Consider the following 25,106-nt stretch of genomic DNA (forward strand, 5'->3'; position numbering starts at 1 on the left):
TTCACTCCATGTAATAGCCTCCAGTTCCACCCACGTTAAAGCAAATGGTAGGTATTTATCCTTTCTGATGTCTGAGTAATATTCCATTGTATATATAAACCACATCATCTTTATACATCCATCTGTTGAAGGGCACCGTGGCTCCTTCCACAGTTTGGCTATTGTGGACATTGCTGCTATAAACTTTGCGGTGCAAGTGTCCCGTGGTTTCACTGCATCTGTATCTTTGGGGTAAATACCCAGTAGTGCAATTGCTGGGTGATAGGGTAGCTCTATTTTTAACTTTTTGACGAAACTCCACACTGTTTTCCAGAGTGGCTGTACCAGTTTACATTCCCACTAGCAGTGCAAGAGGGTTCCCCTTTCTCCACATCCTCTCCAACATTTGTTGTTTCTTGTCTTGTTAATTTTAGTCATTCTCACTGATGTGAGGTGGTATCTCATTATGGTTTTGATTTGTATTTCTCTGATGGCAACTGATGCAGAGCATTTTTTCATGTGCTTGTTGGCCATGTGTAGGTCTTCTTTGGAGAAATGTCTGTTCATGTCTTCTGCCCATTTCTTGATTGGATTGTTTGTTTCTTGGGTGTTGAGTTTGGTAAGTTCTTCATAGATCTTGGATACTATAGCCCTTTATCTGATATGTCATTTGCAAATATCTTCTCCCATTTTGTAGGTTATCTTTTAGTTTTGTTGGTTGTTTCCTTTGCTCTGCAGAAGCTTTTTATCCTGATTAAGTTCCAATAGTTCATTTTTGCTTTTGTGTTCCTTGCCTTCATAGATATGTCTTGCAAGAAGTTGCTCTAAGCAGATTTCAAAATTCCTCAAATTTCTACCTCAGATTCACTTTGTCCACATTTATCAAACCACTATGACTTTCCCCTAAACTTTCAACTCGTTCCTTTCCACCTCATTATTTTCCCACTTTATCTCTGATTTGTCACACTATCTCATGTATGTCTGTCCCTATAAGTAAGCTTAGTTCCACATTTATGTTTATGTTCACTTAGTAACTTTCCTCTCTTGTTCTAATAACCAGCTCTCTGTCTATAAAAACAAAGAATTAGGCTCCAAATAAGAAAATACTTGCCTAATACATTTTCACCTTTTAAAATGCTTTCGTTGTATAACTAGGGTGCAGACGGTGAAAGTAATTGACTTTCACTCAACTTGTTTGCTCCTGTAGAACTGGCTTCTTTTGTGTTTTCCATGAACCAAACTCCATCTAATTTAATGAAAAAAGTATATTCCTATCGGTAACAGGAGAAATCTACTTGTCTTTCCAAGGGAGAAGAGGACTCATTTTCTCAAAATGACAAGAGAAACTAGGCCAGCCAGAGTTAGAAAATCTCCTCTGGCCATTAACTTGGGGAGATGGGTTGATAACTTGCTCCCCACCATCCACACAGTAGCCTTAGTCCTATTAAGCTTCACTAGGATAAACAGCTTCTGAGTTTCAGTTTTTACCTAATAACACCTGGGTGCATTCTTTTAAGTTCAGTGATAAATCATTTCAGCATTCTATGGCTGCATCCATTGGCACTCCATGTACAATAGGATAAATTAGGACATACATTTTCTGGCATGGATTCCATTCAATTCAATACCTCTTCATATTTAGCTATAATCTCTAAGTATTGTACAGCATAAGTGGTCTGTGTAAGAACTGTGAATTTCTCCCCAACATGGTCTCTTTTCCAAGCATAATTACATCCTAGGCTTAAAGGCTCACACACCCCTTACCAGGGCACTAGGCAAGACACCAACCCTGATTTTCTGACCTAAAGTTAAGACCATCTCTTCTATCACCTCCAATTCCTGATAAAATCTTCCTGCTATTTCTAAGCAAGTGCAAGTACTGTCTAAGTACCCATGAACCAAAAATGCTCAGAGAGACTGCAGAACAAAGTGAGATCCAAAGTAACTGTCAAGCAATATTTGGGAGGATGGGGTAGGACAGGCAGATATATTTGGAGATATTTGAAAAGCTAAATGAGACAGAAGATGTATGTATACTACCCAAATTATCTCTGTTTCCATGTGCTCTATAAGGAGAGAAAATTGGACGGACATTTTTGCACTTTGCATCCTTAAGAAGATATCATCACTTATAATCATCAAAGGACAATCCATTTGATTTTTTTTTTTTTTTGTTAAAGTAAACTCTAACCTAATGTGAGGCTCAAACTCACAACCCTGAGACAAAGAATCATATGCTCTACTGGCTGAGCCAGCCAGGCACCCCCTAAGGGGAATCCTTGTGAAACTCCAGTTGTAGGGATTGGTTAACAGGAAAAATACGAGGATACTTCCTTTAGTCTGTAATCAGAAGCACACTTGATCTGCTTAGTTAGGTATGGTTAAAGATGTAGAGTTGAACAGGAAAGCAGTTTCTCTCTGGGATGCTATTTCACACATGGAACCTAAAATTGAGTACCTGGTACCATTTTCTCATCAGCTATTTGTCTTAGGAGAAGTGAATAATGGAAGTTATAGCTGTTTGTGTATTACATAAGGCCTTCAAATTTGTTGAGAATCTACAGACAATAGAAAAGACACTAATAATGTAAATCAGGAAAAACATGTTCCCTGTCCTTCAGAAACACAGCATCTATTTGGAGAAGCTTTAGAATGAAAGATTTAATTCCTTTTTGGGACTATAAGGGACTTTAAAGATCTTAGTTCAGGTCCCTCATTTCAGGAAAGGAGAATGCAGTACTGAGAGCTGACGTGATTTGTGATTTATTTAGAATCACATGGTCTGTAATGGTTCAAGATTAATCTATGAGTCAGTTCAACCTAAAACAACTTTTTCTTCCACATTTATTTTGTAAGAAGAATATTGCAGGCATACAAAAAAGTACCAAGAATAATATATTGAGGCTCCTGTACCCAGCTTAAGAAATAAAATATTATCTATATATATTATAGTCATTATAGAATCTCTATCTCTCTTTAATCTCTTTCCTATAAATCCCTCCCAAGAGGTAACCAGCATCCTGAGTTTCCTGTTTATCATTTCCATGCATATTTTAAACTTGACTACATATATATATTCATAAATAATATATAGTATTATTTTCCATTTTTTAAAGCTTTATAAATGGTGCCATACTGTATATGTTATTCTGAACCCTGCTTTTTTTGCTCAACATATATTTGAGATTCGTGGATATTAGATATTAATAAATGTAATTCTCACTCAGTTTTGCTGCTATATATCACCACTTATTTATTCATGTTTACTTTTCTTATCCATAAATAAGTAGATGGGTTCCAATTTTTTGCCATTTCATTAATACTTGCATACTCTTACCTTGGGCACATTGAGGATATATAGAAGGAGTCAAATTGCTAGGACACATAGTATGCACATCTTTAAATTTGCTGTATTCTAATTTAAGCTCTAGACTGCTCAGCTTCACTGGGTTTGACTTTGTAAATCTATGTGCTTACTTCCGTACTGCTGACTTCTGAGCTGAGTGCTAGTTTGAGACTTCAGTGATGAAGGAGCTTAACAGAAATAGCTACCTAGTGAAGAATGAAGACCAAGGTTGGTTTACATCTTGGGAACACTCCTGGAAATGCAAACAGATAGATGTTGCTGATTGAGCTGGTGAATTTATCAGGGCTTATGGTGAACTCCAAAGGGAGAATTAACATATGTGTCTTCAAATGAAGAGATTGTTCCCTTGTGTCATCCTGGGGACATAGTAGAGAAGTACAGTCTTACCCAGTATGAGTAGACTTAGCCTTTCTATAAGGGTAGTAAAGAGTGATTATGTGATATAAGTTGCTTGACGCTATGAGGTCTTCTTCCCAAAGCACTTTCCCTGTGGTTGTTCCTGAAATTCAATGATTCATTTATCTAATACAGTCTTCCTAAAATGCAAAGAACGGGACAGGAGGGTTCAAGTCAATTACTAAGACATAATATTTATTTACATCTAAATTAGAAGGACGTTGGTAGGGGAGGGGATGAGGTAAGGTATGAAATCTGAGGTATATTGATGCCTAGAGGTTAATAGTAATGAAGGCATAGCTGGGCTAAGTCTTTTTTTTTTTTTTATTCATTTATGATAATCACAGAGAGAGAGAGAGAGAGAGAGAGAGAGAGAGAGAGGCAGAGGGAGAAGCAGGCTCCATGCACCGTGGGATTCGATCCTGGGTCTCCAGGATCGCGCCCTGGGCCAAAGGCAGGCGCCAAACCGCTGCGCCACCCAGGGATCCCCTGGGCTAAGTCTTTAAAACACATTTTGTTTACATCTCCAGGAAGCACTCCCTGTTACCTCTGTCTGCAAGTAACCACTCTGCTCTGATCTCCTATTTCGTATCTCTTTCATAACAATTACCACACACTGAATTTTCCTATAAATGTATAGGATCAGGGGCCCATGCATAGTGGATCACATACCTGTTGTTGAACAAGAAACCATTCCTCAACTTAGTGGCTTAAAGCAATAATTTATTTGCTTATAGTTCTGCAATTTGGTCAGGACTCAACTAGGTTAGTTCATTTAGCTTCATATAGTACCAGCTGGAGGCTCTTGTGTGGCTACACCTAGCTAGGGTTGCAATGGCTGAGGTTTCCTGCCATTTTCCTGGATTTCTCTTCATGTCATCTCTTTAACAGGATAGCAGAGATCTCTTTACCTGGTGGCTTGCTTCCAAAAAAGCACCAGTGAGGCTACTAGGCCTGGGAAGGATTAGGCCCAAACTGGCAATGTCACTTCTGCAACATTGCACTGGTTAAAGTAAGCCACAAAAACCAGCTTGGTTTTAAGGAAAGGAGAAATATACTCCATGTCTTGGTGAGAAGAACATTAATATACAGAAATGGAAGGACTTGCTGGAGGATATCTTTCAAGATAATATACCAGGCATAGTATCATATATAAAATATTTGATGGCTAAGTGAACAAAAGTGCTGTTTCCAAACTGGCAAGGGTGCTGAAGAAAAGCATTTGAGAAAAACCTTTGAGGCCATCAGTGAATAAGAAAGTTAGTCTGCACCACTGCTGGTAGCATGAAACCCAGAAATGGAACCACCAATGGACTTGCCTTCAAAGCAGTGCTTACCCAATTGGTTTGGTTGGAGCATAGTGTGGTAGTAATTAACTATTCACAAAAATTCCCATTCTCTCTCTTGCCAAATGCACACTCCTCTACTCACTCTGAAATTAGATGTGGTCATGTGATTTGCTATGGCCAATAAAATATGAGCAGACATAAAATCTGTCACATCTAGACAAAAACTTATGTACCAATATGCAACATTTCTCATTTTCCTTTTCCTGCTCTGGGGAGATGGAGCATCTGTCAATCTGGGTTCCTGAGAAAGTACAATGAGATTCTCACATTCTACATATTAATACTATAGTCTTTCTTAGAACCAACTTAAAAATCTGCATCAATAAGCTTTAAAATGTTCATTATCCTAAACTTAGTAAACTCAATTCCTAATATAGTCAAAATAAATGATTACTTTTATGCACAAAAGGAAGGATTGCAAGGTTACTTATCAAATGAAAATATTGATGTACTGATGTAGCAAATGAAAATACATCAATATTTAACCTTCAGAGGACTAGGTAAATTAAACCAGGTCTGTATGATGGCTGTTACATAGCCATTAAAAATTATATTTTTGAGATAAATTTATTATTTAAAAAAATAAAATAAAAATTATATTTTTGAGAAATATTTAAAGACATGATATTATGATTATTAACTATGTTAATATTACGAAATAGGATATAAAGTATATATAATGAATCATTTCATTTAAAAATAAGTATACACATGGAAGTAGATAATAAAAATATGACAATTTCAATTGTTTATATCAAAGTGAGAGAATTGTTACTTTTTTGTTGTTTATTTTCCAAATTCAAGCAATGAAATTATATTGCTTATAAAACCAGAAAAATAAATGTTATTATTTTAGAGCTTATAATAAATTTCTTGTACTTCTAGCACTTTCAAGGCAGCCATTCATAAGCTATTAATAGTACACAATAAAAATGTTCTTGTTTATTTGTGAAACAAGGCAATAATTTGTTGGCTCAGTTGGCATATCTGAAAGTACCTGAAAGTTGCAGAATTATAAATGATTTAATTATCCAGACATTGAGGCCAACTTTGACCAATTGTAAAGTAGTCTGCATTTTCTGAATCATCGGGATTATGTGTGATTGGATAATCTAGAAGAAATAGATAAATTCCTGGACATATAAAATCTTCCAAGACCAAATCATGAAAACACAGGAAATATGATTAGATTGATTATTAGAAAGGCGGTTGAATCAGTAATCAAAAGCCTCTCAACAAACAATAAGAGTCAAGGACCAGATGTCTTCACTGGTGAATTCTACCAAACATACAAAGAAGAGGAGGGAATACTTCCAAACTCATTTTTCAAGGCCAGCTACTAAAATCAGACAAGAACTCTAAGAAAAAAAATTACCGGAAAATATCCTTGATGAACATAGATGCAAAAATTCTCAAAAAAAAATTAGCAAACTCCATTCAACAATGCATTAAAAAAATCATATACCAAGATCAAGTAGGATTTGTTCCAGGAAGGCAAGAATGCTTTAGTATCTACAAATCAAGCAATGTGATACACCACATTAACAAAATAAAGCTTAAAAATTACATAATCACTTTAATAGATATGGAAAATGCATCCAACAAACTTTAATATACATTTATGATAAAAATTCTCAATAAAGTTAATATACAGGGAATATACCTCAACATAATAAAGACCATATATGACAAACCCACAGCTACCAGCTTTTCAGGAACAATATAAGGATGCCTATTCTTACCACATTTTTTCAATATAGTATTGTAAGTCCTAGCTAGCAATTAGGCAAGACAAAGAAATAAAGGGTATTCAAATTGAAAAGGAAGAAGTAAAACTATCACTATTTGCAAATGCCAGGATACTAAATAAGGAAAACCCTAAAGATTCCATCAAAAAACTCTTATAACTAATGAATGAATTCAGTAAAGTTGCAGGATACAAAATTAGCATACAAAATCACTTGTGTTTCTATATAATAATAATGAGCTACCAGAAAGATAAATTAAGAAAACAATCTCCTTTATAATCACATCAAGAAGAATAAAATACCTAGGAATAAAGTTAAGGTGGTGAAAGATGTGTATATTGAAAACTATGGCAAATGAAAACTAGGCAATGATTAAAGGAGCTGAAGAAGACACAAATAAATGGAAAGATATGCCAGGCTCAGAGATTGGAAGAATATTGTTAAAATAACCATACAATCCAAAGGTATCTGCAGGTTCAGTGTATCTCTTACAAAAATCCTAATGGCATTTTTCACAGAACTGGAACAGATCATTCTAAAATTTGTGTGGAAGCACAAAGACTCCCAAAGAGCCAAAGGAATCTTGAGGAAAAAAACAAAGCTGGAGGCAACATACTGTCATGTCTCAAACTATATTACAAAGCTACAGGAATCAAAACAGTATAGTGCTGTCATTAAAATAGATACATAGATCAATGAAACAGAACAGAGATCCCAGAAATAAACTCACACATACATGAGTCAATTAACTTATAACAAAAGAGCCAAGAATATGTACAGGGAAAGGCAAATCTCTTCAGTAAATGGTGTTGGGTGGACAGCCACATGCAGAAGACTGAAAACTACAATGTGTATCCTACATCATACACAAAAACTACTCAGATTAAGGACTTACATTCAAGTCCAAGTCTTGAAACCATGAAATCCCTAGAAGAAAACATGGCCAACAGCCTCCTTGACATCATCATGTCTTCATGATGTTTTTTTGGATCTGACTAAAAGCAAAGACAACAAAAGCAAAAATAAACAAGTGGAATTACATCAAACTAAAAAGTTTCTGCATGGCAAAGGAAACCGTCAACAAAACAGAAAGGCAATATACTGAATGGGAGAAAATATTTGCAAATGGTACATCCAAAATACATAAATAACTCATACAACTCAATAGCAATAAAAACATACAACCTGATTTAAAAATGGGCAGAGAGTCTGAATAAACATTTTTCTGAAAAAGTCATATAGATGGCCAACAGGCACATGAAAATATCACTAACCATCAGAGAAATGCAAATCAAAACCACAATGGGATATTACCTCATACCTGTTAGAATGACTATTATAAAAAAGACAAGAAATATCAAGTGTTGGCAAGTATGGGGAGAAAAATAAACTTTTGGTGCACTGTTGGTGGGAGTGAAAATTGATGCAGCCATTATGGAAAACAGTGTGGAATTTCCTTTAAAAATTAAAAATAGAACTACTGTATGTACCATTAATCCATTTCTGAGTTCCTGAAGAAAACAAAAATACTAATTTACAAGCATACATGCATCTCCATGTTCGTTGCAGCATTCTTTCAACAGCCGAGATATGGAAACAACCGATGTGTCTACTGATAGATGAATGGATAAATAAGATATGGTGTACACACACACACACACACACACACACACACACACTGGAATATTACTCAGCCGTAAAAAATAAAATCTTGCCATTAGTGACAACATGAATCACCTTGAAGGCATATGTTCAGTGAGATAAGTCTGACAAAGAAAGACAAATCCTGCATGAGCTCAGTTACATGTACAATTCATACAACGATAACAACAACCAGCACCCAAGTTCATAGATACAGAGAAAGATTGGTGATTGCCAAAGTGAGGGGTGAGGGGTGATGGGAGTCAAAAGTTACAAACTTCCAGTTGTAAAATAATTAAGTCACGGGGATGGAATATAGAGCATAGTGACTGTAGCTGATATGATATGGTGCCGCATATTTGAAAGTTGCTAAGAGAATAGAACTAAAATCTCTCATTACAAAAAAATTTTTTTACTAATTTTATGATAGATGTTAACTACACTTATTGTAGTGATCATTTCACAATATATTCAAATATTGAATCATGCTGTATACCTACAACTCATATAATGTTATATGTCAGTGATACTTCAATTAAAAAAAAGAAATTTTAAAAAGTTTGCATGTACTTTGGGTCCTGATTCAATTAAAATAGCCATGAATGAACTTTTGAGGCAATTAATGAAATATTCACTGGGTAATATGTGATGTTAAGGAATTATTATTTTGTTAAACATGAAAGTGGCATTTTTGGTAGTTTGTTTACTTAAGGAGAGACTTCTGAAAAATTCATAGGTGATATGACGTGATGTAAGGTGGAAGACAAAATGTGATTGACAGATGTTGATGTTTGTTATGTTAGTATGTGCAATTCATTCTACACTTGCTTGACTTCTATGCATGATTAAAATTTTCCATATAAAACTTTAAAAAGAAAATCTTACAAAACTTTACCAGCAAGAAAACTAAAAATAGCTTCACTGAGTTTGAATTTCAAACAATCTGGTGCACTGAAGGTGGACAGAAGAGCAGAGGCCTGCATAGAGAGGAGGGGAATGAGAGGTAGGGAAACCAGTTGGGGGCACACTGTCCATGTGTCCCGGATATACATCCTCTCAGCCCCCGACCCATTTATTCCAGAGCTCATTTATTTTAGGTAACGGTTAAGAATCCCCAATGGGCTGACTCAAATTTGGGATCAGGAAGGACAATGATCCCCATGCGTGTAGAAAGTAATTTCTATTCTTGGTATGTGGCTTTTACCCCCCCACGATCAAAGTTACCTCTGCCTAAGCCCATGGCCCCTGGAGTTCTTGCCTTATTTTCTTGTGAAGCAAGCAGATGAATAGAAAGAGACTAATTAAACCTATAATCATTGAGAAGTCAGCAAAATCTAGAGGAGGCTCGAAAAATGGGACTCCCTATGGTTCAGCTACATGGACCAGCAGACTTTTGAAGTCCAATGTATAGATGTATAATATAACAAAGGCAGAATTTGGGGGAAAAGCAAGGGATCTCGCTAATGGATATAGTCTGCTTTCCTGTTACAACAAGGAAAGTCTCCCTACAATTGGTTATTTGCAGGTTTGTGTATTTGTTTCTTGGCTTTGAAAAAAGACTGAGTGGAGAAATCAGTAAGTTAAAATACAGAAAGTGCTATAATTACTTTTTTAAAAAGCCTGTTCTTTGCAAAAATCAACAAAATAAGCCAACTATTAACTAGTTATTCAAAAAAAAATAAAAGGAAAAAGCATTGTTATACAAAATAAGAAATGATAAAAGGGAAATCATTATTGGAAGAAGGAAACTTTAAAAGCCATGGTAGATTATTTTTGAACAATTTTAAAGAAATAAATTTGAAAACCTAGATGAGATGGGTAATTTTCTAGGAAAACAGGGCTCATCAAAACTGAATGCAATAAAGGTCAAAGAGAAAAAATTCCTAGAAAAGAAATAGAGAAAATTATCAAGGGGCTACAACCCTCAAAGAGTACCTGCCAGGGGCATCTGGGTGGCTCAGTCAGTTAAATGTCCAACTCTTGATTTTGGCTCAGGTCATGAGTTCAAGGTCATGAGATTGAGGCTCTCGCTGCAAAAAATCAAACCACACAAGTACTTCAAGAAAACATGTGTGAATTTATCTGTTACCAGGGCATGGGGGACAATTCAGAAACAATAAAGGAAAATAGTTTTAAGCTCCAATATATTAAAACTTAAAATACTTTGCATAGCAAAGAACAGCATAATCAAATGAAAAAGAAAAATGTCCAACGAGGAGTAAATATTTCTACTTATATTACAAAAAGGGATTGATCTCCCTAACATATAAAGAGCTCTTAAAAATGTAGAGGAAAGGGACCAAAAATCTATTAAAAATGTTAAGCAAGGGATGCCTGGGTGGCTCAACAGTTGAGCATCTGCCTTTGGCTTAGGGCGTGATTCCAGAGTCCCGGGATCGAGTCCCACATCAGGCTCCCCACAGGGAGCCTGCCTCTCTCTGAGTGTGTGTGTCTCTCATGAATAAGTAAATAAAATCTTTAAAAAATGTTAGGCAAAAAACCAGAACAAACAGATCAGAGAAAATTAAATGTAAATAGCAGTTGAATGCACAAGAAGATCCATAAATCTCATTCACATGAGAAATATAAGATTTCACTGATTTGACATTTCTTATATGGGCAAAAATCCAGAAGTTTGAAAATACATAGTGGGTAAGGGCACAAAGAGGCATACACTGCTGTTAGGGAAAATAGTACGACTCCACATGATCAGGGATTTGGCAATCCCTAACAGTGTTTTACATGAATTAACAGAGTAATCCCACTTTCAGACTGTACCAGGAAGATATACCATCATAAAGGAAATAATACATGCACAATGTTATTCATGATGGCACCACGTATACTATCAAAATATTATAAACAACTCAAACACCTACTAAAATAAAGATCTTGTTGAATAAACTATAGTTGCTCCCACACAATGCTGTGCAACGTAGCTGTAAAAAAAAATAAAAAGATCTCTATGTGCTAATACAAAGTGTTTCTGCTGAAAACAGCAAAATGCAGAATGAGATGAGTATGCTTCTTTTGAGCTAGAAAGGAAGGGGACAGGGAGGCAGACAGATGATAAGTAGTAGAAAGAGAGAGATCTGCTCATTTGCTTATTTTTTTTCAAAATGAGACACTAGAAAAACAAGTCAGAATCTAAGAAAATAGGCTTATCCATGTGAGAGATAGAGTAGAAGGGAGAAAAATGGAAAAACAATACTCCAAGGATTCCATTTTATATGGTTTCGAGCTTGAGTCACATAAATGTTTTACTGCAGTCTAAGACTTAAATTAAGGCTTGATGTGATGTGCGGCCTTGACATCTGGTAAAATCAGGACTGTCTTGAACTGAGGTTTCCTCCCTGCTCTGCTCCTGGGGATATCAGGGCCTCTAGCCTCACAACCTTCTTTTTCAAAGGGACCGGACACTGTTTTAATGTATCCTGAGCACAGGGTTTCTGTTTTCTGCTGGCTCACAGAATGATTCCATGGAGCCAATCGCATCCTCCCGCAGGAGTCAGTCACATCCTCTGCAGGAATCAGGGGGCAGCCCATCCTCTTGATACTACAGAAGCCTGCCTCCCACAGCTCTTCTGTTCACTCTGTTCTTGAAAACAGCCCTGGTGTGACCCTGCATGAAGTAGGATCTCCTCCTCCCTTCTCCCCCATGCTGGGAGCATAAGTGACTAATAAACTGCTATCTATCTTATTGGTCCAGTGTCAGGTATTACGTGTCCGGTTATTGCCCTAATCCTAGGGCGAGAACCTCTCCCTCATCAATGGGATGAATCGGAGGCAATTAAAACATTTACATGATCAAAAGCAAAATAAAACGTTTTTTTTTTTAAAAAAAAAAAAAGTCAAACCAAAAAATTGAAAACAAACCAAATAGAAAATACATTCTTATATCAGAAAAATACTTCAAAAAAAGACTTCATAGGACTGTTTATTTTTAGACTATATTCCGATATTTAATAATAGTGGTACTGTAATTTTGAAATTTTTTATGTATTTGTAGTACAGAGAAAACTAGGAAATAAATGACTAGGGACCCAGATTTTCAGTGGAAATAAAAGGGGACACAAATAGAACATCAACAAAGAAAAATTGTAATGTTAAATGTTAATTTGAAATATCAATGAAAATTAATGGGTTTTTTTTTTTAAAGGTATGTAGGTAGATCGCTGTCCATTACCCTTGATGCAGTATCATCCTTTAGTAATGAGCATCACTAGTCCAATCATTTTGATTTCCATATGCTATTTCCCAGCTAAAGAAACCAGGACTTTCTGGAGAAATGGCTTACGTACAAGGTGAGAGCAGAGTATCTTCTTGCATAGAAAACACCGGAGTGCTCAAATATGACGCACAAACCAACTGAGAGGAGCCATTACTGGTAATATCTGGCCTAATTTAAATATCAAGAAGAATAAGGACTGTAATTCATTGGACAGATTGAATAAGTAAAAATCCACAAGTCTGGGATCCCTGGGTGGCTCAGCGGTTTGGCACCTGCCTTTGGCACAGGATGTGATCCTGGGCCCGGGACCGAGTCCCACATCGGGTTCCTGCAGGGAGCCTGCTTCTCCCTCTGCCTGTGTCTCTGCCTCTCTCCTTTCTGTGTCTTCCATGAATAAATAAATAAAATCTTAAAAAAGAAAGGTTCCTTCGACAGCAACATGGAGCACAGAAAAGACTTGAGAAATTGCAAGACGACAAGCTGTGGTGGTTCAGGTAAGGAACTCTGCAGTGAGGTGGAGAGGAGGCAACAGCTGCAGAATTTATTTGAGAGGCAGAGTCAACGTGACTTAGGAAGAGTAGAAGGAATGCAGAGATATCCAAGCCCTTTACTTAATGCATGAGGAGTAGACAGATTGAGTTACTTGTTTAAGAATCAAAATTTAAGGGATGCCTGGGTGGCTCAGTGGTTGAGCGCCTCCCTTCAGCCCAGGGTGTGATCCTGGGGTCCTGGGATCGAGTCCCACATCCGGCTCCCTGCAGGGAGCCTGCTTCTCCCTCTGCCTATGTCTCTGCCTCTCTCTCTCTGTGTGTGTGTCTCTCTCATGAGTAAATAAAATCTTTTAAAAAAATCCACAAGTCTGTGCTTATATTAAAAAACAAAAGACTCCAGAGCCCCAGAGTCACAGCCAATTCCTACTGCTGTCCCACATTTGCCCACCTCCTCTTTCCTTTCAACCTGACAGATGCCACTGTGCCTTTCCCCAAGGACTTCCCGGCTAATGGAGTGGCCACTGCCACCTCCAAGACTGTGGTAGTGCTGGTGGAGTGGGTCAAGCTGCTGCTGCAGATGTAGCATGCCAGCAAGCAACTCACCACAGAGAAGCAATACAAGGGCATGTAGACTACCTGGTTCATAACCCCACAGAGCACCAAGTCCTGTCCTGCCTGGTAAGTTGGCTAATGTCAATGTATACTTCCCTGCTCAGGCTCTCAATTTTGCCTTCAGGGATAGATACAAGCAAATCTTCCTGGGTGTGGACAAGAGACCCCAGTTCTGGCACTATGCAAGGAATCTGGCATCAGGTTGGTGCCACTGGGGCCACATCTTTGTGTTCTGTGTATCCTCTTGATTTTGCCCTTACCAGGCTAGCAGTGGATGTGGGCAAAGCTGGAGCTGAAAGGAAATGCAGAGGCCTCGGTGACTGCCTGATTAAGATCTACGAATCTGGTGGAATTAAGGGCCTATAGCAAATTTAACATATCTATGCAGGATATTCTCATCTACCGAGCTGCCAATTCCAGATCTGTGACACTGCAAAGGGAATGCTTCTAGATCCCAAGGATACTTCCATCTCCATCAGCTGGATGATCGCACAAGCTGTCACAGTGGTTGCTGGGTTGACTTCCTCTCCATTCAACACTGTGGCCTTACGATGTGATGGTGCAGTCAGGGCACAAAAGGAACTGACATCATGTATATACAGGCACGCTTGACTGCTGCTGGAGGAAGATTGCTCTTGAAGGAGCCAAAGCTTTTTTCATGGGTGCCTTGACCAAGGTTCTGAGAGGCATGAGTGGTACTTTTGTGGTTGCCTTGTATGATGAAATCAAGAAGTTTGAGTAAGTTATTTCCTAGTTTTTGCCCCTCGTGAACAGGTATGTTGTATCATATATCTTAAACATTCTTGACAGACTGTTGGCTATTTATCAATGGCAACTATTTACTGGCTGAAAATGAATAATAGTATTCACCTGACCAGTTTTCTCTTAAAGCCATTTCCATGATGATGGGACTCAATTATATTTTTTATTTAAGTCACTCCTGATAAGTAAGTTTGAAGAAATAAAAAAAAATCTGAAATCAAAAAATAAATAAGTAAAAATTTAAAAAACCTGAAATTAACCTATTTGCCAGCATTAAAGATGATAGGTCATCTTCTTATTCAGAAAATCAGTAATTTAAGGGTAACTAGAATTTATCCTCCATCCCTGGAAGGAAGTATAGTGCATCGTCAATTGACAGAGGGAGGTTTTTAAAAATGTCTTGAAACAGACATGACTAATAATGAATGAAGGAGAAATGTCAGAAGCAGAAAATTATCCATATGACAAACTTCAATGAGATCTATTTAGGCAAGAATCATCAATAAATACTAAATCCATTAAGCAAGAGTTTGGGGGTGGGGAATAGGATATCTGCAGTGTGAGATGACCTGGCAATGACAAAGGGAAAACATAAGTGTTCAAGGGAAGAATCTGTCACCACCTTATTCTAATAATCAAATTAGTATCATTAATGGTGAAGCTGTGAGAGAGCACAAGCCTGTTGAAACGATACAGTATGAATTATGCAGATCACCTAGGTCATGTCCTTACCAAAAATATTTACTCTGACTCTACTGGTCTAGCATCTTCACATGGTTAATATCATGAGTAAAAGAATCTAGATTAAAAGAAACATCATAAGTCATGCATGGTTTTATCATAGTCAGAAGAAACTGCTATAGTTGGTCTTTTGGAGACAATGGAAAGTTGTATTTTAGACTAGTTAGCAAATGATATATTTATCTTTTTATATATTGTTTATATTTTGGGGTACAATACAGTATCATAAGGAAATACTGTTATTTTTAGAAGATATTTGCTGAATTGTTGGTAATGGAAATGTCAAGACTGCAAATTACTTTAAAATCGTTCTGCAAAAGTTTGATAGGTGATAGAGCATATATAGTAAAAGGGCAATGGGTTTTCAATGTGAGTGATAGAGTAGGATTTACCATTCTTTCAAGTTTTCTGTGCAACTAAAAACATTTATAATAAAAATTTATAAGATTATCATTTTATAGCATCTACTTTTTAAAATCCCAACAGTCACTTGTTTCTAAGGCATGGCCAAGCTTGCAGCTGGCCAATGATCCCACCGAGAAAAAAACCAAATGGGGTAAACTTCAAAAATCCTCTAACGAGTCAAGGCATCAAAGAGCTGCTGATACAGCATGATAGCTGACTTTTGCAGCCGCTTTTGCTCTGGGAGATATTTGCCAAATCTGGGCTCAGGGCAGGAGGCTGTGCACCTGGACTTTGCTTAAGCACAGGAGCACTGCTGGGGGACAGAAAAACCAGAGACCTTTGGTGGTCTCATGGAGAGACAAAACCAAAGACTTGAAGGGCTGATGGCCAGGTAGTAACAGAAAGGCAGAGAACCAAGCCTAATGCATAGACTAGCCTCTCCCCGAGACATTTGTCAAATTCTGGTTCTGTAGAGGGCATTAGGCTAAAAGCCAAGAAGAAACCTGCTAACAGCTGAATGGGGTGTTCTGCAGTCTCCCTGCGATGTGTGTGGGGACTCAAGTTCAAGCCCACCAGGGGACAGTGCCCCAGTGAACACACTAGGCTCTTGGTTCAAAGATCTTAAAAATTATCCTTTGTATACAGAAGAAAATTAGAGGTGGACAGAACCTTTGAGAAACTGCAACCAGTCTTAACTCTGCCTAATTCCTGGCTGGATCAGAGGAATCAGCTATTACTTTATCTGCTGATAGAGATAGAATGATAAAGCCTCTGAGAGCAATTAATGTCATCTGGATCCTTTACAATGACAACCACAGGTCTCAGTGCCACATAAAGATGACAATGCCCAGAAGCAGAAAAAGAAATGTCCCTTTATGTGCCTCTTTTTAAGAGCAAGGGGAGGGGTGCCTGGGTGGCTCAGTTGGTTAAGCAGCAGCAGATTCTTGGTTTTGGCTCAGGTCATGATCTCAGTGTCATGGGATTGAACCCCTTGTCAGGCTCTGCACAGAGCGCAGAGTGTGCTTGAGATTTTCTTTCTCTCTCTGCCTGCCTTTCCCCTGACTCACACTCCCTAAATGAATAAATGAATGAAAGAATTAATGAATGAATAAATAAATACTCTTTTTAAAAAAAAGAGCAAGGAGATATTTCCCTAAACCTAATCCCTGACTTCTCCTCACATCTTCTTGCCAGGGCCTACCTTAATCATAGGGCAAGGATGATGAGATGCTTAAACTGATCAGGGCTCATCATTCCCCTTACTCCCAATGGCTCTGGAGAGGGACTCAGCCTCCTTAGAAAGACATGGTCTCTTAGAGGAGGATGAACTTAATCAGACTCTGTTAGCAAGAAAAGAGGGAACACTAAATAGGCAACCAACCATGTTGCCCCAACATCTAGCAGCCATTAGTATGGGACCTCAGGTAAGCTATTCAATCTCTTTGAGCTACAATTTTCTCATCTGTAAAATTTAGATAATACCTCAAAAAGGCTGCTACATATATTCAATAAAAATATATAAAATATATCATTTTATTTATTTTTAAAGATTTTATTTATGTATTCATGAGAGAGAGGCAGAGACACAGGCAGAGGGAGAAGCAGGCTCCATACAGGGAGCCTGATGTGAGACTCCAAACTTGGACTCCAGGATCACACCCTGGGCTGAAGGGAGGCGCTCAACCACTGAGCCACCCAGGGTTCCCAAATAGATCATTTTAAATATATTTTAAGCATATTTTAAATTATGAAATGTCTAGCTTATTTTTAGTGATTCAATAGTGTTGGCTAATATTGTTTGCCATGGTTTTGAGTCCCTTCTTTAGACATCTTTCACCTGTCAGTAGTCTTTTTTTTTTTTTTAATTTGTTTATTTATTCATGCGAGACAGAGAGAGAGAGAGACATAGACACAGAGGGAGAAGCAGGCTCCCTGCGAGGAGCCCGATGTGGGACTTGATCCCGGGACTCCAGAATCATGCCCTGGGCCAAAGGCAGACGCCCAACCGATGAGCCACCCAGGTGTCCCTCAGTGGTCTTTTTAAGCATGACTACCCAATTCCAATCCATGTGTCAGTGTGTGCTGAATGGCCCAGACAGTAGGACTAGTATCTATCTCGCTCTTCCTTCTCAACATGCTATTCTGACACCTGGAGAGGCATCTCCAGGAAAACAGGCCTCAGACTGTGAACTAAGGCCCACAGGGAAGACAATTCTTTCCCCGCCATCACTCATGCTCTCTCTCTCTCTCTCTGGTGCCCCAATTCTGCCTTTAACCGAGTGTATTAATTTCTTATTAATTTCTTTCTTTTCAATTAATAAAAGTACAGGATTCAGTGGTAAGTAATATACGAACCACAGGACAAATGGCACATGTTCTAAGAGTTCCATTTTTTACTGAGATATTTGGGAGGGGTGGGGATGGAGAGTTAAATAATTTAATAAGATTTATTCTGAAATCAAATTCAATGAAAGTAATTATTACTTCATTTTAACACCAAAGTAGACGCAATATGGAAAACACAAAACTTCCATGGATCTTACAAACACAATGCAAGGTTTGAGGAAAATTTCCCTTTGGAGTGACTGTCCATTTTCCTCTGTCACTACTATAGGAAAGGTTTTATGCTTTGTGCTTCTGATTAAAAGCATGTTCTGAACTTTCTCTTTTTAAGGAAATACGAGGAGTCCCTACTGAGTTTGGCATAGAATTTTTTCTTTGAATAACAGGAGTGATGGGAAAGCATGCCAGCAAAGGATACCCGTGGAGGTGTTCGTCCCTGAAGTGCTTCGGGATAAAGGTCTCAAAGCAAGGACAGAAGGAGCAGTAGACACTGTTTTGCCAGGTTTAGCCACTCTCACAGGTTTAGCGAAATCTGATGAAGCAATAAGGAGTAGATGCTAAGCGTGTGGACGATGGCTTGTGGTTGTGCCATCTGCTGTTTTTATCACCCTGGCCAATGTGCTCTGTGCTCCAGGCCTTGGTCCTTTCTACTGCCCCCAGGGCACAAGGCGCCTCCCTTCTGTGCTCACAATGAGATCAGGTGAAGGAAGCTGACATAGGCAAAGTACTGAGTACAGATCCTGGCACAAAGCGAAGTGTTTAATAAACATGATATAACCTATAAAGCTTACTTTACCAATCAAAGGCCCCAGAAGCTTCTTTTTGTAACTATTGAACTTGTATCTATGAGCAAGGATTCTGTGATCACAAGGAATGCTATTCCTCCCTTACTGGGGAGACATGCCTAGCTGTGGTAAGTCTAACACCAGGGGGATATTTTGTGCAAGGAATTATCCCAAGATAATCCAGCCTCATCTTTGGTTCTATAATTCATTACTCCTGGTAACCTGCTTTGAAACAGGAGAGAAGATGATCTCTTTGCTAGTTAGTATAACCAAGTGAGCTGGATATAAGCAGGTTGGAAGTAACAAAGATAAATCAGACATAGACCCACTTTTTAAATAACTTACCCTCAAAAAAACAACAACAACCCAGAAAAACCAAAAAACAAGCAAACAAAAAAAACCTAACTCATTCTTCAGAGATAAGGCATACCAATATCTATCATAGCAGGAGAGAAAGTGCTAAGTGTCCCAAGGTTACAAATAAAATACCATGAAAGTTACAGAGAAACCACATGTTGTCTCCACTTCAAATCCAGATTAGTTACAAATGAAGGGGAACAAGATTTAAAGGAGAAATATTTTCTTTTTTTTAAAAAAAAAAAAATTATTTATTAGAGAGAGAGGGAGTGAGAGAGCGCAAAAGCCAGGCAGGGGCAGAGAGAGAGGGTGAAGCAGACCCCCCTGCTGAGCAAGGAGCATGACTTGAGGCTTGATCCCAGGACCATGCGATCATGACCTGAGCTGAAGGCAGATGTTTAACTGCCTGAGCCACCCAGGCGCCACTAAAGGAGGAATATATTCGTCAAATTATATTTGCAAGAAATAGACACTCATTTGCTTTAATACAGGACGGCTGCTGTCTTGAAATTCTTTAAAAATTTTTGACTAAGGAATCTCACATTTTCACTTTTCACTGGGCCCTGCAAATTATGTAGTTGGCCCTCAGTGGAACCCAGGGGGTCAGGAAAGTAGGTTGGGAAGCAGACAGCATCCAGGATCCACCAGAGCGCAGGTGACAAGTGAGTTGCTTGCAGGGCCCTGGGTTCCTCCATGCAGGCCTACTATTTCTGCTACTATCAATGAATTACCTCACATTTTACTGCATTTATCTTTTGGATTTTGCTTAATTGTGGCTTTTGTTCGCTGGTAACCTCTCAAGGACCTGTTGCCTCATGGCCTGTTCCCTGCATTCTACTAACTGCAGCTATTTCTTTAGCTTACAGGAACCTGCCTCAGAGAGAACGTGATACAGCATTCGTGCACTCAGTCCTTCCCACAGCCCTCTGAAGAAAATACTGCCATTACTTCCATTTTCCACACGAGGACCCTTGAATTATTATACGATAGTGGTAAAAGTGACATCATACATAGGAATCAAGTGCTCTCAGAACAAATAAAAATACTTGAACAACTACAAATTTGCTGGCTATATTTATGATTTCCAGGAGGAACTAACAACTGAGCTGAGGCTTTAAAGATCAAAAGCATTTTTTTTTTCGACTAAGAAAGACAGGGGATTATTCCAGGCAAAGGGAACAACATTAGCAAAGGCATAGAGAAAGAGAATATGTTCCTTCTGGACCAGACACATTGATTGGGGCTGAACCTGGAGTTCCCAGGGGCTAGTCTCTGAGACAGAAGTGGTGTGGGAAAAGAGATTGGGAATATAACTTGAGGTCATGTGTAAGAATGTGGATTATCCCATAGAAGACCACAGGGTATTAGATATTGGGTGGATGAGTGGCATGAGCAGTTGTTTTTAAAAGAAAACTTTAGCATAAGAGCGGAGCATCAGGAGGAAGCAGGGTTGAGGCAAGGAAGCAACGGATGAGAGAGGCAGTGATGGTTTCAATGGTTTGAACTGGTGCCATGAGGAAACTACTGCAACATGCACGCCAAGGGGAACCCTGACAGAAGTTACTGAGCCCATGCAAAGGTGTCAGGACAGGATTCAATGTGCTCAGAACTGATGGGGAGGCTCCGTGATGACACAGGGATGGGCAAGGGTCAATGGTGACCACTGGAAAAGAGAGTGATTAAAATCAATGTTTTTTTTTTCATCTTAATGACAATCAAAGAATCCTAGTCAAAATGCTCCGCTTTGGCTGATGGGACAGGGGATCAGGAGTAGTGAAAGGCCTGGGAGAAGTTGAAAAAGAATTTAATTCTTCCAGTTTTGTCAGAGCTAGGGAAGCGGCAGGGTAGGCGACGGACCAGTATGGTTGCCAACAACTTCTTGGCATTTTCTCTGGCTTCCCCACTGTCTGGAGACTAGACTCTCTCACAACATCCATTTTCCAGGTACACTGCACTTCTTCACCAGCATGATAAATTAAATTCCTTTTTAGCTTTGATTTTCTTCATAGCCACAGGAGACTACAGTGTGCAAAGTACAAAGTCAGCCGGTCTGACTTACAAGAGGCTGGGACATCCTGTTCCATAAACATCTGTCATGAGACCAAAATAACCCATGTCTTTAGTGGCCAAATTTTAACAGCTATAAACTGCTTCCTGCTTTTAGTATAGAATCACTGACAAAATTCTTATTTTTGGGGCCCTGCCGCTTAAAAACATTTTAAAAAATACAAATAATATAAATGTATTATACAAAATACAAATGTGTATGGAGAAATTAAAATTCACCCAAAATATCATCACACAATGAAAGTCACCAATAGCACATTACAACCAGCCTTCTTCAAATATGTGTTTTTCAGTTGTACAATCTATACTATTTTGCAACTTTTTTCTTACCAATATTTTTATCTCCATTAACAAGACAATGAAAATGATTTTACATCTTACAATGATTCTTAATTGTAGAACATCTTCACGTGTAAATGTTAAATGTGATTTTTTAAAAATGTAATCTCTACCTCCAATGTGGGGCTCAAATTCATAACCCCAAAATCAAGAATGGCACACCTAAATGTTTTAATTTGGTTGTATTTACATTTTTCTACCTTACATTTGATTTTCTCTATTCTCACCCTCTTAAGTCCTCTGTGTCAGCCAGCCTTGTGCTTTTATCTGCCTAGGTCAACAGGATCTTTATGTTTCACACATTGACCAGTGCTTCCTACTCATTAACAAAGTCCAGTCTCCCCTCGACCTAGCCTATGATGCTCCCCTCTCCACACTTGCTGCCCTCTGGCTCCCTTCCCAAGACTCTCCTAGCAGAACATGTTCACATTCAGTCACCTAGCATTTTTAAAAAGGGTAACTTGCTATGGAGATCATGGTGTTCTGTTCACATAAAGCCCAACACAGAGGAAAACCTTCCTTTCCCAGGCCGTACCTCTAAGTGCAATCTTTCCCAACCATCTTGCAGACACCTGCTTCTGGAGAAAGAGAGGAGAGAAAAGGAGGGGGGTGGGAGGAGGAGGAAGACAGAAGGAATGGCTGGCTAATTCATTGCAAATTCATTGCCGCTGTGAAACAGAACATAAACACCAAGGCCTCCTGGTGCTCAATCTGTAATAGCAGCCCTATTTTATATCAAACACAGCTCTATTTGTCTTTCGTTTCAAGTCTTTAATCTTGAGGAAATGAGAGCATAAAAGCCTATGATATTAAAAGTTAGAGACTAACTGGCAATTCGCTGATAACTCAGGATTGATGTCACTGGGTAAAGAGAGGCACTAAAGAGAGGGAGGCTATCTGACATCACTAAGCTGTGGAAGGAACAGCTAAGGAAAGTTATATAATCTCGGTTGACTTACATAACTCCTCTACACGTAAATTGCTGGATCTGTAAAATTGAGTAGTATATATAGTAAGTGCTCAATAAATGGTACTTTTTTTTTTAGTACCTTATACAGTGCTAGACTTAAAACACCTACTTGATAAGTTTCATGGAATAGATTTTTTTTTTTATGGAATAGATATTAATGGAATGTAATCATTGCTGCTATAGCAGAGGTATGTATTTCAGACTGTTCCATAGTCTGATAAAACAAAGAAAAACATATGACAATCATTGTTCTGATTCTTCATTGTCCAAGCAATCTTCTGACAAATTTGGGTTGTCTCAGGGAAGGCATGCCCAAGCATTCTAATGATTAGAAAAGACTGCTCTCTTTTCTTTTTTAAAAGATTTTATTATTTATTCACGAGAGACACAGAGAAAGAGAGGCAGAGACAGAGGCAGAGGGAGAAGCAGGCTCCATGCAGGGAGCCCGATGTGGGACTCGACCCCGGGACCCCAGGATCACACCCTGAGCCAAAGACAGACTCTCAACTGCTGAGCCGCCTAGGTGTCCCAGACTACTCCTCTCTTAAAATGAATGAGTGTTGGGGCACCTGGGTGGCGTCTGCCTTCGGCTCAGGTCATGATCTCAGGTCCATGGATTGAGCCCCGAGTCCAGCTCCCTGCTCAGTGGGGAGCTTGCTGCTCCTCCTCCCTCTGCTCCTCCCCTGCTTGTGTTCTTTCCCTCTCTCTCATTCTCAAATAAAAATGAATGAGCATTATCTTGCTTGATTTGTGTAAGTCAGTCCTTTAGAACCTGGTCAATTCTTGGTGGATCAAAGTGTGTGCTCCACCAATATTTGTTGGAGGGAGGAATGGATGTATAAATGAATAAATAAATAAGTAAATTCATTTATTTGAGTTCTAATCTCTTGGAAGATAAACCATTATGTACCATTGATCCCATATTACTGTGACTTTCTCTACTTAAACCAGGGATAAAGTGTGTGGCTCCACTAACCAATTCTTTTGGATACAAGAAGCATAAAGAAATCAATCATCAACATCATCCAGTTACAGAATTGAAAGGAAAAGCGGAGTAGTTCTGCACTATAATTTAGCCCTAACCTCATGAAATTTAAAATTTGAAGTCACTTTCCAGGCGTTTTTCAGTATCATTCCCTTCTCCCCACACACATACACATCTCTGCTTCCAAGCTTTGAAATGAGCTTCTTCCATAACCTTAGCAAGGAGCTCCCATAACAGAGCTTTACAGCTCTGGAGTAACTTTGGACATTGTTACAACCTGAACAAGACTCAGAATCTATAGGAATAGTGAGTCACCTAAGTTTTAGAACAACTGATACTAGAAAAATGTTGCTGCTTTTAACCCATCTTACCTGGAAATTTTCTATAATATGGAACTCCACAACCAGGGGAATCAACACTCTTACTGTTACTTCTTTTAGAGCAATAACTAGGCTAACATTTCTAAATGTAGATAGTTGTTGATGGAACTGGTGGAGACAAAATTACTGGCTATTCAAAGGGTTAAAAAAAATTGCATGTGGGATAACTTATGCTGCCATGCTGGGATGATGCTGGTTATTACTTTTATTGGAGAGGCTATATGCTTTTACCTTAATGCAGCTCCAATGCTGAAAAATATGGCTTAAGACTTCATAAGCACTGTGTTTATAGAGGTGTTTGGATGATATTTGGCAATAAAGATAAACAGTTTAATGGAAACCCTGAGACAGATTCCAGAGGACTGTAGATATAAAAATAATAAAATGATGAGGAGCACCTGGGTGGCTCAGTGGGTTAAGCATCTGGCTCTTAATTTCAGCACAGGTCATGATCTCAGAGTCATGAGACTGAGTTCAGCATCACGCTCCGTGTTCAGCATGGGATCTGCTTGGGATTCTCTCTCCTCCTCTGTCCCTCCTCCTGCTTGTGCTCTCTCTTACTCTCTCTTTTACTAAATCAATCAATCAATCAATCAGTCTTCAAAAAATAATACAATGATGATAATAAAAATGATAGATACTCTTTACCAAGCCTTCACTAAGTGCCAGGCACTATGCTAAGACATATATAATTTCACCTAATCTTTACAACCATCCCATCTCACCCTCTTTTACAGATGAAGGATTTGAGGCTTGAGTGATATAGTAAACTGCCAAACATCTCATAGCTGCTAAGTGCTGATGCAAGAATTGCAACAATTTTATCTTCCTCAGAAACCCCAGGACTTTCTCCACCATTTGAAGTATTTGAGTCTTTGCTTAGCTACTTCCTGGCTTTTACCAGAAGCAAGTCACACAAACTCCTCTTATCTGTAAAATAATCAAGATACCAGTATCTACTTCATAAGATTGTTGAAAGGATTAAGTTACCTAACGTTTTTTAAAGTATTTAGTGTATGATCTTGTTGCAACAAGTGTTAGCTGTTTACCCATGGTGATGCCCCTCGCTTCCTGTGTGGGCAGGGATAACCACCAAATTTTAGAAGCGTTACTTTTTTCTCCTGGATAAAATGAAGAAGTTGGGCTATGTGATCTTAC

General features: G+C 38.5%; 1 long non-coding RNA gene and 1 pseudogene across 1 annotated transcript in view; one reads left to right on the forward strand and one right to left on the reverse strand.

The window, feature by feature from the left end:
* The window catches only part of LOC140599106 (uncharacterized), a 172,008-nt gene that overhangs the window by 49,479 nt on the left and 97,423 nt on the right, over positions 1-25,106 (reverse strand). The gene's annotated exons all lie outside the window — the stretch shown is intronic.
* LOC112908581 (ADP/ATP translocase 2 pseudogene) lies at positions 13,151-14,556 on the forward strand (annotated as a pseudogene).

This window comes from Vulpes vulpes, chromosome 5, assembly GCF_048418805.1.
Source record: "Vulpes vulpes isolate BD-2025 chromosome 5, VulVul3, whole genome shotgun sequence".
NCBI lineage: Eukaryota > Metazoa > Chordata > Mammalia > Carnivora > Canidae > Vulpes > Vulpes vulpes.